This window comes from Medicago sativa, chromosome 4 (assembly GCF_051527215.1).
Source record: "Medicago sativa cultivar Bolivia chromosome 4, Bolivia_mono, whole genome shotgun sequence".
NCBI classification, from domain to species: domain Eukaryota; kingdom Viridiplantae; phylum Streptophyta; class Magnoliopsida; order Fabales; family Fabaceae; genus Medicago; species Medicago sativa.
In genome coordinates this window covers 66,174,402-66,187,825 of record NC_140752.1, presented here as the reverse complement: position 1 = coordinate 66,187,825, position 13,424 = coordinate 66,174,402, and the positions used below count along the sequence as shown (strand labels likewise).

Sequence of the window (13,424 nt, the reverse complement as noted above, 5' to 3'; positions counted from 1 at the left end):
TCTATTATATGGTAAACTTCTCAATACTCATAAATTAGTTGAAGATTGTGTCCTCGCTAGAATCCCATTTTGTTGTACTAATGCCAATGTGTCATGAACAGAATCTTAAATAACTGGGATATATGGCATACATGACAGGCTTGATGCAATCTGATCCTAAGAAAATGTTACATTAAGAAAATGCCATGGGAACAGAATTTAAAAACCCCTCCATATGGATTTTATCTGATGTTCTTTAAAGCTCGGTTGTTTTGCCTTTAACATAAATTGATGAAGTTTAGAAACGAGATTATCATTGATTTTGTTTAATTCAGCAGGTGGACATTTAGGAACGAGATTATCAACACGATCTTGTCAAAGAGAAATATATAAACGGAATGGAGAACATCCGAAAGGAATCGGTTGTGGAACATAATTATGTACTCGTCAAAATAAAAGTAATCAATTCAAATTCAACTATAGTAGTAAATATAAAGTTGGAAATATAAAGTTAATTATTAATATTATTATTACCGTTTTAAAACGACATAAAATCAAGTTATCTATTATGTGAAACTTTTACTCATATTTAATCAAAGAAATCACAATCAAGCTCTTTTTCTCTTTAACATGAGGCCTATCTCTGTTAAACCTCGTTGTGCAACAATTCATGTTTCTAGTGTTGGAAATAAATTGCACGGTTCTGTCAAACCAGATGTCGTGATAAAAAACAAAAAATGAACTTCCAAAGCAGATGCTACTGAAAATCATTAGCATCATTTTGTTGCTTTGGATGATGATCCTCCATTTTCATCAGCATCATTATCTAGTTCACTGCGCCACAACAGCTTTGGTTTGCCAAAAGACAGAACACTGAAAACACAAGGGCATGAAAATGATTAATCAAGTTCTTATAACATAATAATAATTTGTGACTTTTTAAATATAAAACTAAATACATAAATAAATATATATATATATATATATATATATATATATATATATATATATATATATATATATATGGGTTATGTTACAAGCCACCCTTTGGTGGTGTCTTTTATCAAGTCACACCTTAAGGTGTGATTTTCACTTTTTAGTTATAACTTTGCTAAAAGACACCTTCATAAAAGTAAGTTGGTGTCTTTTCGCAAATGCTCATAGAGTAACTTGATAAAAGACACCTTCACAAAAGGTGTCTTCTATCATAACCCTATATATATATATATATATATATATATATATATATATATATATATATATATATATATATATATATATATAAAAATATGTGATGCTTCTTCAAGAGAAAATTTTTTAAAATAATTATCCTTCGGCATCCAATCATGGAGAATGTAGGGAAAAAATAGCAAAAGAGAAAGAGAAAAAAAAAAGTGGTAAAAAAAAATAATAGATCATAAGAAAAATGCTAAATAAAAGTTTCTTTACTACATCAAATATACATCACATTGCACTATGAACAAAAAAAAGACTCTCAAATGGTTCTATGGTAGTGAATAGCTTGTTAGATATACTAGAAAGAAATACATTCGAATACAAATTTTTTTTTAAGAAATCAAAATGAGATATATTAATACCAACAACCTATCCCTCTAGCACAAGGTGTGCCAAAGAGGATGTCCAATAATTACATCATAGTCTGAAACGGAAAAAATCAATAGCCAGCACAAAAGCATAAAAATGGGTTTTGACACCAATCATGAAACTTATAATGATATAAACAACAAATTGTGCTTTATACCACCAAAACGAAAGAAGCTTGATTTTTTCCAAGAGCTGATATGATGTGCTCTCTGATGTATGAAAAATTCTAGCATTCTTTTCCTTCCAAATGACCTAAGTACTTGCAAACCAGATTAGATACATAAGGGAACACCACGATTTTGCAAGACCTGAGGAAGTACCAAACTGTAGATAGTGGTCGACAATGGTTAAGGGATGTATTGAGTGAACACCTAACCAATGCCGAACATGATGCCAAACCTGCCCAAAAACGCTGCAAGACAAGAACAGATGACCATCTGACTCGATCTCCCCACAACCTGTACCACACAGTTGTGCTTCATGCTGAATAATCCCCCACATTCACATACAAATTGTTTCACATTATAATAATTAAAATTAGGCTTAAATATGTAAATCGTCTCGGTAAGTTTGTGTGTGTGTTTGGTTTTCGTCCTTGTATCTTTTTTTGTTCTAAAACAACCCCTGTAAGTTATAAATGTTTTGGTTTTGGTCCTTGCCATCATCATCTGTTACAAAAACGACTATGTGGCAAACGGAGGATGACGTGGCGACGTGTGGCGACAATGATGTGTCGTTCCATATGCTGAGTCACAAAGTTGGACGGACCAAAATCAAAAAATAAATTCGCAGAGGGACCAAACCCAAAAATTCATATAAAACTTCATCTTCTTCCTTCCTTTCCTCTTCTTCATGATCTATGGCATGCGTCCTCATCATCATATACAGCCCACACCTGGTTCTCACGAAAAGAATCCTCAATTTGATCCCCATCAAAATCATTGAAATCTGGGTCTGGAACATTCATGGAGATGGAAACATTCACCAGCGGGATAGATTTGTTTTTGTTCTCAGAATCAACAATTTCATTTGGACCAGGCTTCACAACATTAATAGCCTTTTATTTGTCCTTCACTCTAACTTATGCAATAGTATTCTTTGACATAGAAGACAAATATCTTTCATCAAGCTTTTTACGGATCTCCTTCCACTAATCAAAATTCATACGACTCTCTTTTCACTCATCAAGATATCTTTACATAAAAGGCTCGGAAGGAGATTCATAAGAAGCTTGATGAGTGGAAAGAGAGTCGTATGAATTTTGATGAGTGGAAGGAGATCCGTAAAAAGCTTGATGAACGATATATGTCTTCTATATCAAAGAACACTATTGCAAAAGTTAGAGTAAAGGACAAAGAAAATGCTATTAATGGTCTGAAGCCATGTCCAAAAGAAATCGTTATTCTAGGAACAAAAACAAATCTATCTCTGTTGATTCAGAGGCGAATGTTTCCGTCTCCATGAATGTTCCAGACCCGGATTTCCATGATTTTGATGGGGATCGAATTGAGGACTCTTTTGGTGAGAACCAGGTGTGGGCTGTATATGATGATGAGGATGGCATATGCCATAGAACATGAAGAGGAAATGAAGGAAGATGAAGTTTTCTATGAATTTTTGGGTTTGGTCCCTCTACTAATTTTGTTTTTTGATTTTGGTCCCTCCAACTTTGTGACTCAGCATATGGAACGACACATTAGCATCGCTGCCACATCACATGTGCCACATCATCCTCCGTTTGCCACATAGACATTTTTGTAATAGATGATGACGGCAGGGACCAAACTAAACGTTGATAACTTCCAGAGGTTGTTTTAGAACAAAAAAAAAGATATAGGGACGAAAACAAAAAACACACGAACGATTTACATATTTAAGCCTTAAAATTATAAATGAAGATTTTTTTTTTTTGAGGGGAGTAAGTTAAGATTTATAATAATAAAAAAAATTGAACGATGATAAAAAAAATTATGTTCAAGAAAAATGTATAGAACATTACCAGCCGGCCGGCCACTAAACCATGTCAAATGAATGGAATTACTAGCAAATTCAAATGAAAAATAAATAATATTCATCAAAACAAAACTAATCAATTAAAATTCAACTATAGTAGTAAATATGAAGGTGAACACACACACACACACATATATAAATTTCATAATTATTACCTTATTGAGACAAAATCATGTCACATTTTATGTGCACGATTTTCCTCATATTTAATCAAAGAAATCAGTCGTTGAAGATACATTTGATATTCCCATAGATCGAATCAAAACAGAGAAGAGTACAGATACATGACACCATTGACGACTTTCGTTCAATACACGTTTGTGATGAGAATCCATGGATCAAGTTTCGTTCTAACGTTGATAGATCTAGATTGCATAAAACAACACAAGATTAATAGAAGAAAACAATCCAACAAAAATAAATATATGATATCGACGACGGAAAAAAATAACATTGACTAGCCATGGGTGGCAATAGATTTACCCTTCGATCCCTATGCATCAGATAGAAAGATCGTCATGCTTTTGGAGAACGGCGGTGATGCTTACAACTTTTGTCAAAATAATTTGGGCAGCCACTTATATAAGAGGTTAACCGAAGATTAGGTTAAAATTAGGTTAATTTTAGGTAATCTAAATTTATAATATAATAAATTAAGATAATAAATATAATTTTAGATCGTAAAATCATAATTTTAATTAATTTCTTTAGAGTAAAATAGCATACAATTTAAAAATAAAAATAAAAACATACATATTGAAGTTATGCCTTACCCACATGAGCAGGGATCAAGTGATGGAAAGTTGTTATTTCATGAGCAATCTCAAACTTAAAAAACTTTCAAGCTTAAGCGTGTGATTTTATTCTCCAATGACATAGATCTATTTTGAATTGATTGATTTTGCAAAATTGATGTTTGTTCAAAGTAAGTTGAATGCGAAGTAATTTATGTTTTGCAGGCCCGACCCTGAGGGGGTGCAAACAGCTCAACAGAGCTGGGCCTCCCTCAGCCATGGGCCTCAAAAAAAAATTAATACCCACTAGTACTACTGCCCTCCAATTTTTTTTTAATACCCCCAGCCATTTTCCGTCCCCTTGTTTTAGCCTTTTAGACCTATTAGAATTAGGTCTTCTTGCTTTTGGTGTTAGGTGGGGGTTCCTCATGTATACGGTAGTCATTTTCACCTTTGGGTGTACCGCATATATACGGCACCTTATATTTATCTTTTAAAAAATATAAATAAAACATTGCTCTTTTAAAAAAAATACGTTTTAATTTTATCACTGACCTCTTTTCATTCCCAGAGCCGAGCCTCCGAATTCTTAGGGACGGCCCTGATGTTTTGATACATTTAAGTAAGAGTGAGTTGAATAGTAAATTTGATGTAAAAATCATGTTTGAAGTCAAAAGCTACAAATTATAGTTTCTAGTTATAATCAATTTTGCCTCGTCCAAATTGAAACCAAATACTATACACTAAGTAACATATTGATCGTCATTTTGTGATCTGATTTGTGGGTGCATGATTCTTTTTTACATGTAGAAGTAAATAATCGTATTTATTATGAAATATGTGTATAATGTTTAGAATTTGTTAATAAGAAATTTAGAAACACTGGAAAACTGTATTCCAACTTTTGGCCATAGTTTTTAACTATGTTACTTGTTGCAAACCGTTTTATTTTGAGTCTAATGTTTACACATTGAATAAGCTCAATTACATTAACTTTTCTATATTTTAAAATGAATTCATGTTCGTGATAGAATTCGTAGAGGGGTGTATGAAGGTTTAATATGGAGTCGCCTTCTATATATATCGGGTTAACTCCATTTTAGGGTTATGGAGGTGGGTCAGATCCCTTACTTTGCTGATTCTCAACGCCACTAATCTCATGGTTAACATGCCTTGATTTGCTCAAGTTGAGTCAACAATGACTTGGATTAGAGTTGTTCCTTTAACTGAGATTTTGTGATGAGCTTGTAGTACTCGGCCATGGGTCAGGTTACTCGGATATGGGCCTCAACAACCATATGGATTAGGGGTCGAGTCATGGCCCAAATAAAACTATTCATGGAGTCATGGATTGCTTTATTTAGGACATGTAATCTCGTTGACCTTTTTGGCGCAAACCCTAGATTTGTAATAATTTCAAAGATCATATCATAATAATGTAGACTGCTTATTAGGTTGCTTGATTGATGTTATTCTCAGTTTCTTTTATGAAAAAAGCATTGATAAAGTCTAAAAATTATCTCTCCATTTCTATTTTATGCGAACTAGATCCCTTTTCACGAAAGGATAATCTTCCTTGGTTTATATCGCTTTTATTTGAAAGAAACAGGGGAGCAACTTTTTCTCAGTCTAAGCCCCTTTGTTTTGAGAGGAAGACATCTTTTGGTCGGTCCTTTCCCCTTCGTTTGGAGGGAGGACATTTTTGGTTCGGTCTATGCCCCTTCATTTGGGGGAAAAATTTTGCTTGTTCGGCCTATACCCCCTTTATTTGGAGGAAGGACATTTCTTATTTGGTATGTGCCCCTTCTTTTAGGGAAAATACATTGCTTGTTCGATCCATGCCCCTTCGTTTGAAGGGAGGACATTTCTTGCTCAGTTTGTGCCCCTTCATTTAGAGGGAGATCACTTTAGATGATAACGTGCAAAAGTAAAAGAATTGATTAATTAACAGTTAACATGTTAATTTTAAATGTTACATGTGCATGATTTATCCTTTGTAACCATTAATTGAAACATCGACTATTATCCTCTAAAGGACACCCTCATTCTTTTTTTTTTTTTTGGAATAAAGTATACCCTCATTTTAGATGAGCCAAATCCTCACACAAAATAAGTAAGAGATTTACTTTTCCCACCCTATGGCCTTCTCGCGCGCCCTATGCAAATTACCAACATGCCCTCCGGATTATATAATCCGGAACATCTATACGTTTTTCGGAATATAGAATCCGGACAATTGCGAAGTATAAAAGGAACTTCACCCCCCCATTTTTACAGTTTTACAGTTTCACTTTCAAAACTCACTTTCTCTCTCTACATTATCCCAAAATCCGTAAACCACATATTTGCACCAAATTTGAAGTTTTCTTGCTTAAGAGGATCGTATTTCAACCCTTTTCAAACATCATGGAAGGTAAGTTCGATTTCTGTACACATGCATGGTTAATTAGTTCAAATTTTTTTTGGAATTCTGGTCGGGTGTTATCCGGATTTCGTTTTCCGGAACTGATTGTTGCAGTTCGGGTTTTGAAATCCGGACAAACCCAGAATGCTTTTTTTGCTTTTGTTTTGTGCTGTTTGATTGTGCTGTTTGATTATGATGTTTGATTACCCTAATTTGAATGTTACAGAAGGTTCAACATCTAATACCCAACGCGTAAGGGAGGCAGAGCATGCTTCCCATAAGAGAGAGCGTTCTCGACGGCTGCAGGAGGAAGGTGGTGTTCCTCCGAGGCGTCGGGGTGGTAGAGGACGCCGTGCTGATGTAGAGCCTGATGTCGAGGAGCAGCAACAGTATATGGACGTGGAGCAGGAGCAGGCTGATGTGGAATTGCAGAATATGGAGGAGCAGGAGCTTGAGGAGGAGTTGCAGGGTATGGACGAGGAAATGGAAGATGCCGAGCCACGGCTGTAACACCCCGTTTTCCCAACGTAAAAATTTCTTAAATACAAATCAAAGTTTAACAACTTTAAACGGAATGCTACACTTCTTAAAAATTCATAAACTGAATAAATAACAATTTGTTCTTCAAAATCATTTAACATAAGTAATTCAAAACTTCGCAGCGGAGTTAGTTCATTCAACATAAAAGTCTTGGCACGCAGGCCTTATTATAAAAGTCTCATAAATCATAGTCATCAGTGTTCATCAAAGCTTCATAAAATAATACGCAAAGGAATAGAAAACAATGACAAAATTCCCATCCTGTTACGTATCAGAGCATCCTAAACGACACGGCGGAGATTACTCACATCAACAGCTAATCCTGGTTATCTGCACGTTACCAACGTAAGGGCAACATTCAAACAGGAGGGGTGAGATTTCTCAAACAATAATATTAAACATATAAATCATATAAGGTACATTCAACAACTTAAACATCTTATAATTCATTAATCATATCTAATAACTTAAACTTCCTTAACTAGTGTCATTATTCTTCCTTCATTAGTCATATACTTCATCAAATAACCTCAATTATTAATCATAAAACATCATCACATGTCATCAAACAATAGTCACAAACACCTTATCATAATCACATAACATCTTATCTTAAATCACATAACATCTAACATCAATAACAATCATAAGCATCAACATGTAATTCACATAAGTATCATTATCAAAACATAGCATTTATCGAAAACAACTTCATAATCAAGTTCATAATCAACTTCATAAACAAACATCGTCATTAAATCATAATCATCGAATCACAATCAAACTTCATAATCAAACCTCACTTAACTTGACAATGCGACTCAACTTGACTATGCAACTCTTAACATCTCAAATCATCTTAGCATCTTAACAACTTAACAACTTGACAACTCGACAACTTCACATCTTAAATCATCTTAAACACCTCTTGATATGCAAATGCATTTGGTACTAATACAGAGCATCAAGCTCCCAACCAACTTATATGAGCGTAAATAGGCTCTTCAGGGCATCAAGCCCCCAACATAGTGAGCAAAAGCTCCAGGGCATCAAGCCCTCACCCATCGTGTGAATGACTAAGCATTCCAGGGCATCAAGCCCTCAACCAACTTATATGAGTATGCAATGGACTCAACTTTCTACAACTTAGACAACTTCATGAACATCTATGACATCCTAACATCTTGACATCTTGACAACATAACATCTTAACAACTTGATGACTTAATAACGACTCGACGACTTAACAACTCTTATCATCTTAACGTCTTAACATCTTAACATCTTAGCATCTTGACAACATATGGATCACATAAATAATTCATGTCATATCCTAATATAACAATATCAAATGATAATAAACAACATCTTAAGACATCATATTCATCAATCATAAACAACTTCATATAACATCGTATTTAAACATCGACAATAATTCACTATGTATCTTTGTAAAAACATAATAAATTATCCACAACATATTTTCATGTCAAACCAAAGCTATTGGAAAGATATCACAAATATCAACAACTTTCATGTTTACAACAAGGATCAATTCAAAACAGAAACATATGAACAAAACGTAAAAACATGAAACAGAGAATGTTGTCACCGTACAATTTCGCTAAGACCTCCCTGTAGTATTTTCATCATAACTCAAAGACCAAACATCATTTTCACGTCAAACCAAAGTCACTAGAAAGCTAACAAAGTTATCTAAAACTTCATGTTTACTCCTAAGACCAATTTTGTACCTATCAATACCAGTTTTCATTTTAAATTCGGAAAAGTTGTGCTGAAAGTCCATAAAAATTCACTGTAACCTACGTGCAGTAATTTGACCATAACTCAAGTTCTATAAATCGTTTTGACGTGAAACCAACGATATTAGAAAGCTAACATCCATACCTACAACTTTCGTGTTTACACCTAAATCCAGTTCGGAACTTAAACTTGTCAAACTGAGACAATAAAAACGTGTTTTGCACACTGACAGCAAAATCGCAGTTCAGCTGCGATTTCGCCTTGGGGAAATCTTTTCGACTCCGTTTTCGATCCAATACTCTCCAAACTTGACCCTAATCATTACCCTATGATTACCCTATCATTAGAACACTAATTATTCATCAACCTAATGTATGCAAATTCAAAGGGTTCTCAAATCTATTAACAACCTATTACAATTCTTAAACCCTAATTCTTAAACTCACCGACATCTCATCCAATTCCATGGTTCTAACCTCAAAACTACTTCCAATAATCATCCTATCAATTATCTAAGGTCTGTACACAATTTCTACATCAATTCAACAAGTTTTCATCATCTAATCATCAAATCTCTCTCAAAACCCTAATTCTTAAATTCTCACAAACTCTCCCCAACTTGTTAGATGTAATCTAATGATTTAACAACTTAATGTTAATGCAAGATAGTCTCACCCTCACCTTAGATTAATTCTTGAATCAGCAGCAGCGTTCTTCTTTCCTAAGGTATTCTCCTCTTCTCTTGACTTTTTTCTTCTCTTCTCTTCTCTTCTTTCTTGTTCTCCTCTTTTCCAAAAAGCGGTTTTTAGGTAAACTCTTTCCAACCTAAGCTTCTCTATTTATAATACTAAAATATTCTTCCCAAATCTATTTAGGCCCAACAACTTATTCTTCTTTCTATTCTAACCCCCAAATCCACTCACACTAATAATCCTCATATTCTAATAAATAATATTTCTCTACTAAATATATAATAATAATAATACACCAAATAACAAATATATATCTATAACAATTAACAAATATATTATGCTAGTAAATACCAACATATAACATAACAAAATATCACTCAACAAAATATATTAACTAAATTATAAAAAGACATTAACCTCAACAAATCATATATCCCTCATATACATATAAATATATAAATATATTCTAAAACTAATTAAAATAATTAAATAAAAAGGAGGGCGTTACAACGGCGAAAGCGAAAGAAGAAGGTGGTGGACCCTGAGCCACTAGACGACTATCCCGGTGGCCCACATCATACTGACCTGCTGTGGAGGTACCATGTGCACGTGGCCAGGAAGGCGGCTGATGGCGTGGTATGTACTGTTAAACTCACTTTATATCTGAAACTCACTTTATATCTGAAATTGTCTGTTTATGTACTGTTAAATCTTACTGGTTTATTTATTGTTAAATATGTTTGTGAAGCCATGAGTCTAAACTCACTTTATTAATTTTAATTATTTGCAGTGACATGGAAAATTAAAATGCATCAACAACGGAAAGAAGATAGAAACGATGCATGATGACACCACACCTATCATGGTTCCACGGTGGTGGGAGAACAGATTGCATGCCACGGGCCTTTGGTTGGCTCTGTAACGCCCTCCTTTTTATTTAATTATTTTTTATTAAGTTAAGGTTTATTTATGTGATTTATTTTAAATATGCGATGTGTTAGTATTATATTAGGTGGCTTTATTCTATTATTTATTAGAATATGAGAATTATTAGTGTAAGTAGAATTGGAGGTTAGAATAGGAAAAAACAAATAAGTTATTGGGCCTAAATAGATTTAGGAAGAATGATTAGTATTATAAATAAGGAAGCTTAGGTTAGAAAGAGTTTTTACGTTAAAACCGCTTTTTGGAGAAAGAGGAGAACTCAGAGAGACAAAACTCTAGGAACGAAGAACGCTGCTTTTGATTTCAGAAAAACAATCTAAGGTAAGGGTGAGACTATCTTTCACTAATATTAGGTCTGTGAATCATTATATTGCATCTAACATGCTTTAGGATGAGTTTGTAAGGGGGAGTCTCTATTCATCATAGGGTTGCATGAACATATGGGTAGTGAAGGGTTGTTAATTTTTAGTTGTTTTCTTAATTCTTTTGATGATTCTTTTGCTAAATTCATGTCCTTATGTATTCTGTAATTATATTTTGACTTTAGTTTTGAACCGTCATGTTTTTACGTCGAAATCAAGTAATATATGATGATGTTATGCGTTGATATATATAAAAGCAAGAGTTATCTATAATATGGGTAAGTAGAAATTTACTAATATATACATACGCGATAGCTAACCTTTTCGTTCTGAACCTCTGGGAATCAATTAGTATTTTGTATATTAGCAAAATATATTGTTGGAACACTAGTTAATTCTAGTGAGAAAATTGGAAAGAAAGTGTGTGGGTATGTGACTTAAAAATGTCCTACATTGGAGAGTCACCCCAACTAGTAAGTGATTATAAAAGGATGGGGTGACCTCCAAGGGTGTGCCATTGGGGTACCCATTTTTTGAACGGGTGAACGCTTACAAAATATATATATCACGCGCGCGACGCCGCCGGCCGGGCCGGGCTTGGGCGTGGGTTAAAAATTGATATATATTTTTTTTGTCACTTGAAAATGTTAAATTAATTAAATAATTAATTTTTCATTATACGAAAGCGTACGCGTAACAAATTGATGTGTTACAATCCGACCCGATCCAGAAACTTCCGGATATTTCCAATTAAGAAACAAAACGTGTTTGCTTAAGGATTAAGCAGACTTAATCCCCAAGTCACGCGGTTTTTTGTTACGAACTCTGCCTATAAAAGGAGAGCTCGCCCCACTCATTCTTCACACCAAATCTCACAGTTGATGCTTCCTGTGCGGTTTCTCTCTTCTCCCTCCGATTTGTGTTAGCGAATCGTTCTTCATCTTCTACTCCTTTCTGTCCCGTCGGTTTCGATTAGAGCGGTTACGTACCGTATCGAGTAGCTTCGATCGAATGATTGAACCATACTTTGAGGTGTAATTCTCGAGCGACTATATACTGTGCAGTGTATACTCGTAACAGTGATCTGGGCTGTTTTATCCTGGAGACGGCGTGGTTGATAGTCTACCTTGCACAAACTAGGGTAGTGCCGCGAAACGTCTTAAAGAAAGCGACCTGGTCGTGACTCACCCAGTAATTTCATTCGGTATAATTTTTAAATCGAAAAACAACAATTTTAAGACGTTTCGAAACCATGAATACCAACAACGAAATTACTGTCTCTGGAACAGCTGTCGACTTCAACAAACCGTTTAAGTTTCACGGTAGTAACTTCAAGTGTTGGCAAACAAAGATGATGTTTTTTCTAACTACGAAAAAGGTTGCCCATGTCTTGAAGGATAACATATATGTGATACCATCGATGTCGGTTCCTATGGAAACGACTACTAACGGTAAGACAGCAGTGGCTACAGATGCTTCTATATCTGCAGCAAATGCTGAGTTGGAGAGGCTTACTGTCGAACATGCTGAAAAGGTGAAACAGACTGAAAAGGATATACTCCTCTGGAAAGAAGAGGATTACCTGTGCAAGAATTACATATTGAACTGTCTTGCGGATCATCTATATGATCTGCATCTGATTCATAAGACAGCTAAGGATGTTTGGGATGCTCTTCAGAATAAATATAACACTGAAGAGGCTGGCTCAAAGAAATTTGTTGTGAGCCGGTACCTAAACTATAAGATGAACGATGAGAAATTTGTCGAAGAACAATCTCAGGAGCTTCAGAATATTGCTCATGAGATTTTTGTTGAAGGAATTCAATTACCTGAGCAGTTTCAGATTGCTGTGATAATTGATAAACTGCCCTCTGCTTGGAAGGACTTCAAGAATGCCCTTAGGCATAAGACTAAGGAGTTTTCTCTTGAAAGTATGATTACTCGACTTCGTATTGAAGAAGAGGCAAGAAAACAAGAACTGAAGGAAGAGGTGTTTGTTGTCTCGAACAACAACACTAAAAAGAAATCTGTGGGTGCTGTTTTGAAGCCTGCTGGCAAACAATTTAAGAATCAGAACCGTCCTACAAATAAGAATTCCAATCGGAATAAGAATGGGAACCCACAAAAGGTCCCAATAGCTCAACCATCAAAGAATGACCCTGCTCAACCGTTTAATTGCTACAATTGCGGACAACCAGGTCATATGGCACGAAAGTGTAGAAACCCATCCACTAGACCGACTCAAGCTCAGGCTCACTTGACAACAAATGAGGAGCAGCCGTATATGGCAATGATAACTGAAATCAACATGGTGGGTGGATCTGATGGTTGGTGGATAGTCACTGGTGCATCTCGTCATGTCTGTTATGAACGTGTTATGTTCAAG

At 34.8% G+C, this 13,424-nt stretch overlaps 1 long non-coding RNA gene across 1 annotated transcript; it reads right to left on the bottom strand.

Annotated features, from left to right (window-relative positions):
- Positions 1-1,411: 1,411 nt before the first annotated feature.
- On the bottom strand, positions 1,412-4,155 carry LOC146930872 (uncharacterized). Its single transcript, XR_015008357.1, has 3 exons — positions 4,081-4,155; positions 3,753-3,962; positions 1,412-2,042 (listed from the first exon to the last, which is right to left on the bottom strand). It is a non-coding gene; the product is annotated as an uncharacterized LOC146930872 (long non-coding RNA).
- Positions 4,156-13,424: the final 9,269 nt, after the last annotated feature.